Source organism: Dendrobates tinctorius, unplaced genomic scaffold (genome assembly GCF_039654945.1).
Source record: "Dendrobates tinctorius isolate UK_male_01 unplaced genomic scaffold, ASM3965494v1 ptg000216l, whole genome shotgun sequence".
Lineage (NCBI taxonomy): Eukaryota > Metazoa > Chordata > Amphibia > Anura > Dendrobatidae > Dendrobates > Dendrobates tinctorius.
In genome coordinates this window covers 4,171,603-4,177,602 of record NW_027361883.1, presented here as the reverse complement: position 1 = coordinate 4,177,602, position 6,000 = coordinate 4,171,603, and positions in this window count along the sequence as shown.

Below are 6,000 nucleotides of genomic sequence, written 5' to 3'. Positions count from 1 at the left end.
TCCATACTTAGTCATTTTTTTCAATAAGGATTGTATGAGATACTTCCATCACTTTTCCGAGGAAGCAGGGTCCCTGATCAGAATGGATGCGCTTGGGACACCCGTACACCTGTATGAAGTGTTTGCAGATTGCATGTGCTGCAGACTCGGCAGTCTGGTCCCGTGTGGGCGTCACTACGGCAAATTTAGTAAAGTGGTCCTATCATCACTAAACAATGCTCATAGCCCTGGTGCGCTGGTCCAATTGTCAAGTAATCTATGGCCAGTAGGTCCATGGGGCACTCCTCTCAACAGCTCCAGAAGTGGATTTGCGAGGCGGGTAAAGTCTTTTATGAAGCGTCTGAAGTATCCGGTGCGTTCCCGACTCCTCCTGTGTTTCACCCCTTTACACAGTCATTACTGATTATCCTGTCCGGTTACGCCACAAATCCAGCTCCAATAAGTCATGGCTTCCAAATCTGACAACAAAGAGTGTGGAAAAGCCTAAAATAGATGTAAACGAGCCTGATAACACGTAACGAGCCTGAACCAGGGGTCCTGGAAATATACCAAGTGATAGCCCCTATGTCTCCAGTCACTACACAAAAGAGTAAAGCGATCTATGGAAGGTGCAAGCCTGGTGGGATAAGACGCAGGGCGCAACGAAAGAAAACGTATGTGCTGATAGCGCCACCTAGTGGGACCTTGTATAATACTGTACAGTGGATGCACAACCATCAATACATTGGGGAGCAATTAGTCTCGAGTTATCCGACATATAAAGAAGGTAAAAATATTAATTTTAGAAAATCATAAAGTGACTGAAATATAGTGAAGCTCATAAGTTTCCATCCCCTTGGCGGAATTCGTAAGAAAACTCGAGTCTAATGTGTTTCATGCTTTATCTCTTCCTGCGAATGTAATTACAGGTTCTAATTGTTCAATGCATGAAATGATGTGATAGTCGCACACCTCGCAACGTATGAAAAGCAAAAAGAGGGACAGATAATGCGCCCATGGCCACACCCCAATCCACGACCATTTACCATGTATTTTTTCCCCGGCAGGAGGAGTTGTCAGAGGGGTGGTGGTAGACTGCACTGGCGACTGCAGGAATCCAGGACTGTCCGCAGGATCCTGGACAGTTGGGACTAGATATGAGCGGATCGATTCTCGGGACTCGTGGCCGGGTCAGTGGTCCCGGGCTGCTGGATGGGAAGAATGTGTCTCTTACCTGTCAGCATTCCCGGCAGCTTTTAATCCCCCAGGTCCGGCGCGACATCATCTGTGCGTCCGGCTTATCTCCGGTTGGGACCTGTCGATTATTGTTCGTTCCTTTATTCACAGTCGGAGCCGCCAGAACTTTCTCATCTTTATGTAGCTTCATTCTACGACATGCGTCTGATGTCTGTAAGGCCGTGTTCACACGGTGCAGAAATACCGTGGTCTTTGTTTTCTGCAGGATCCGAACCGATCTACACAATCTCCTCTGGTTATTACACAGAATTGCTGCATTTTTTATGCCTTTTCTCCCTTATTTGGTGCAGATGTGAAGCCGCATTTTTAAAGTGTTTTTTTTTTATAGAAAAGCTTTGATTCTGCACTTTAAAAAGTCTCTGCATTTTTTTCATGCATTTTTTTTTTCAGGTTCCACATAGAAAACAAGACAGGAAAAAGGCTCCAAAACGGCAGAGATGGACAGCGGACGCCATTCTCATGGACAGTTAGACAGCAGAATTGCTGTGCAAAAACAGCAGCAGAAAAAACGCAGAATTTATCCTACATGTGAACACGGTGTAAATGTCCACGCAAAATAGATGTGATTCCGTGAACTCTCCACCCTCGGGGCGTCTAAAGACGCTACTAAACTCTGTGGTTTTAGTGATTTGTTTTTTTTTTGGCTAGAAGCTTCTATGTGGAGCCTGAAAAAAACGCAGGTAAAAAAAAAAAAGCTGTTTTTAGCTTTTTAAACTCAGAATCAAAGCTTTTCTGTACTATAAAAAGTGCTAAAAATGCGGCTTCAAGGCGGAAAACACATAAAAGAAAAGGAGCAAGCATGCAATATTCAGAGGAGATTGTTATTGTGTCACGTGGTGCCGACACCTGCAGAAAACGTGCAGAGAAAATGCAGAATTTACATCACCTGTAAAATACGACCCCAGTGTTACATTTTATTTATTTTTATTGGTTTAATAGAGAAAAATATATACAATGTATCTCTATGCACCTGACTTCTTCACCTCCAGAATACAGGGCCATAGAAACACACTGCTATATACAATGTATCTCTATGCACCTGACTTCTTCTTCACCTCCAGAATACAGGGCCATAGAAACACACTGCTATATACAATGTATCTCTATGCACCTGACTTCTTCTTCACCTCCAGAATACAGGGCCATAGAAATACACTGCTATATACAATGTATTTCTATGCACCTGTATCATCTGTTTCATACTGATACATAGACATAGGCCGGTGTCACACTTCAGTATTATCCGTATAAGGGATCTTTAGCTATTGATTATAATTATAGAGGTTGTAGGTTAAAGTCCCGGGGAAGCTGACAAAAAAAGAGGAAATTACATTTTATAACTGTTTCTCTTTTTTTTAGTAGTTTTATAGGAACAAAAAAATCTGACTTCTTCTTCACCTCCAGAATACAGGGACCTAGAAATACACTGCTATATACAATGTATCTCTATGCACCTGTATCATCTGTTCCTGGGGTCACTGCCTGCAAGATTACCAAATCCTTCTATGTTTATTATTGTAGGCTGTGGCTCTTATTTAATTTAAGAGAAGAGATAAGCCAACTCCGAAACCAAATCAATGGGACAGTGGGAGAGTCAAAACCGAATCAGTGGGACAGTGGGAGAGTCAAAACCGAATCAACAGGACAGTGGGAGAGTCAAAACCAAATCAACAGGACAGTGGGAGAGTCAAAACCAAATCAACAGGACAGTGGGAGAGTCAAAACCAAATCAGCGGGACAGTGGGAGAGTCAAAACCACATCAGCAGGACAGTGGGAGAGTCAAAACCGAATCAACGGGACAGTGGGAGAGTCAAAACCGAATCAGCGGGACAGTGGGAGAGTCAAAACCGAATCAACGGGACAGTGGGAGAGTCAAAACCGAATTAACGGGACAATGGGAGAGTCAAAACCGAATCAGCGGGACAGTGGGAGAGTCAAAACCGAATCAACGGGACAATGGGAGAGTCAAAACCAAATCAGCGGGACAGTGGGAGAGTCAAAACCGAATCAACGGGACAGTGGGAGAGCCAAAACCGAATCAGCGGAACAGTGGGAGAGTCAAAACCAAATCAACGGGACAGTGGGAGAGTCAAAACCAAATCAGCGGGACAGTGGGAGAGTCAAAACCGTATCAGCGGGACAGTGGGAGAGTCAAAACCAAATCAACGGGACAGTGGGAGAGTCAAAACCAAATCAATGGGACAGTGGGAGAGTCAAAACCAAATCAGCGGGACAGTGGGAGAGTCAAAACCGAATCAGCGGGACAGTGGGAGAGTCAAAACCGAATCAGCGGGACAGTGGGAGAGTCAAAACCGTATCAGCGGGACAGTGGGAGAGTCAAAACCAAATTAACGGGACAGTGGGAGAGTCAAAACCAAATCAATGGGACAGTGGGAGAGTCAAAACCAAATCAGCGGGACAGTGGGAGAGTCAAAACCAAATCAACGGGACAGTGGGAGAGTCAAAACCGAATCAGCGGGACAGTGGGAGAGTCAAAATCAAATCAGCGGGACAGCGGGAGAGTCAAAACCGAATCAACGGGACAGTGGGAGAGTCAAAACCGAATCAACGGGACAGTGGGAGAGTCAAAACCGAATCAGCGGGACAGTGGGAGAGTCAAAACCGAATCAATGGGACAGTGGGAGAGTCAAAACCGAATCAACGGGACAGTGGGAGAGTCAAAACCGAATCAGCGGAACAGTGGGAGAGTCAAAACCAAATCAACGGGACAGTGGGAGAGTCAAAACCGAATCAGCGGGACAGTGGGAGAGTCAAAACCGAATCAACGGGACAATGGGAGAGTCAAAACCAAATCAGCGGGACAGTGGGAGAGTCAAAACCGAATCAACGTGACAGTTGTAGAATCAAAACCAAATCAGCGGGACAGTGGGAGAGTCAAAACCGAATCAGCGGGACAGTGGGAGAGTCAAAACCGTATCAGCGGGACAGTGGGAGAGTCAAAACCAAATCAACGGGACAGTGGGAGAGTCAAAACCGAATCAGCGGGACAGTGGGAGAGTCAAAACCGAATTTGAGATTGGAGAGTGACTTCTTTTGCTTTTTTATACTAATCTGAGCTTTTTAATGATACAAAAAGCATGGTCGTGATGACCCCTGTAAATACAACACCCTTTAAGACTTCGGGTGGTATGTCCTGAGCACCAGGCACATCGCCCCCATTGCACAAAGAGTTAATTAGCTGTATGTCTGCGACACTAGTCCCTTATCGGGGTCTATGCTACACTCAGTATGAGCATGAAGAGCCGCCATTGATTTTCCAGACGGGGATTTTAGCACAATGACGAAGGTCAGTTATCGCCTCCGTTACAAGCTCACACCCAAGGACTCTGATAAAAGGGATTTAGTGTCATGGCTTCCCCCGAGGATGTGGCTGTCATAGCACCGCTGCCGGTGTCATGATCATCCTCCTGTGTCTCTGGCCCTTTCACCTCACGCCCGAACCTCTGATCCGCTGACGTAATCCACACGAAAATATAGAACAAAACCAAATAATATCCGAGGTGCAAAGCGAAGGCTCGTAACTATGTCTGCACAACATCTAAGAGGAAAACCCCAAAAAGGAGAAGGAAAAGGGGACGAGTCACAGGAATGGAGGCGAGCGCGGAGAGGGAGGACAGAGCGCCGGACCGAGGGCTAACGGTTTAGAGGTAGCATCACCCTAGATCCTCCGGGCAGGTCACTCTCTGAACCACCTCCAGCAGCCACAGGGGGTGAAGTACTCAGTCTCCTCTTTCCTGGTGAGGCGGCGGACCTGCTGTGTCAGGTGACTTCTCAGAAGAAGCTGTCGTGTCCATTACACGAGTTGTGTCCTCCTGACATTGTCACCAGTTTCCCCGCCTATAGATCTGTCTGTAATGTCCAGGTTTCCCCTCAGGTGGGAGCTTCGATGTCTCTCCTGACCAGTACGCACTACAGACATGTGGACATCCTGCTCGGTTTCAGCTGCACTTGCATTCCTTAGCAGATTCAATGGTGGAGCAAAGAGCCGTCAGTGTCCGGCTCCACCATCCCGCCTGTGCCCGGCTCCACCATCCCGCCTGTGCCCGGCTCCACCATCCCGCCTGTGCCCGGCTCCACCAACCCGCCTGTGCCCGGCTCCACCATCCCGCCTGTGCCCGGCTCCACCATCCCCCGCCTGTGTCCGGCTCCACCATCCCCCGCCTGTGTCCGGCTCCACCATCCCCCGCCTGTGTCCGGCTCCACCATCCCGCCTGTGTCCGGCTCCACCATCCCCCGCCTGTGTCCGGCTCCACCATCCCCCGCCTGTGTCCGGCTCCACCAACCCGCCTGTGCCCGGCTCCACCATCTCGCCTGTGCCCGGCTCCACCATCCCCCGCCTGTGTCCGGCTCCACCATCCCCCGCCTGTGTCCGGCTCCACCATCCCCCGCCTGTGTCCGGCTCCACCATCCCCCGCCTGTGTCCGGCTCCACCATCCCGCCTGTGTCCGGCTCCACCATCCCCCGCCTGTGTCCGGCTCCACCAACCCGCCTGTGCCCGGCTCCACCATCTCGCCTGTGCCCGGCTCCACCATCCCCCGCCTGTGTCCGGCTCCACCATCCCCCGCCTGTGTCCGGCTCCACCATCCCGCCTGTGTCCGGCTCCACCATCCCCCGCCTGTGTCCGGCTCCACCATCCCGCCTGTGTCCGGCTCCACCATCCCGCCTGTGCCCGGCTCCACCATCCCGCCTGTGCCCGGCTCCACCATCCCGCCTGTGTCCGGCTCCACCATCCCCCGCCTGTG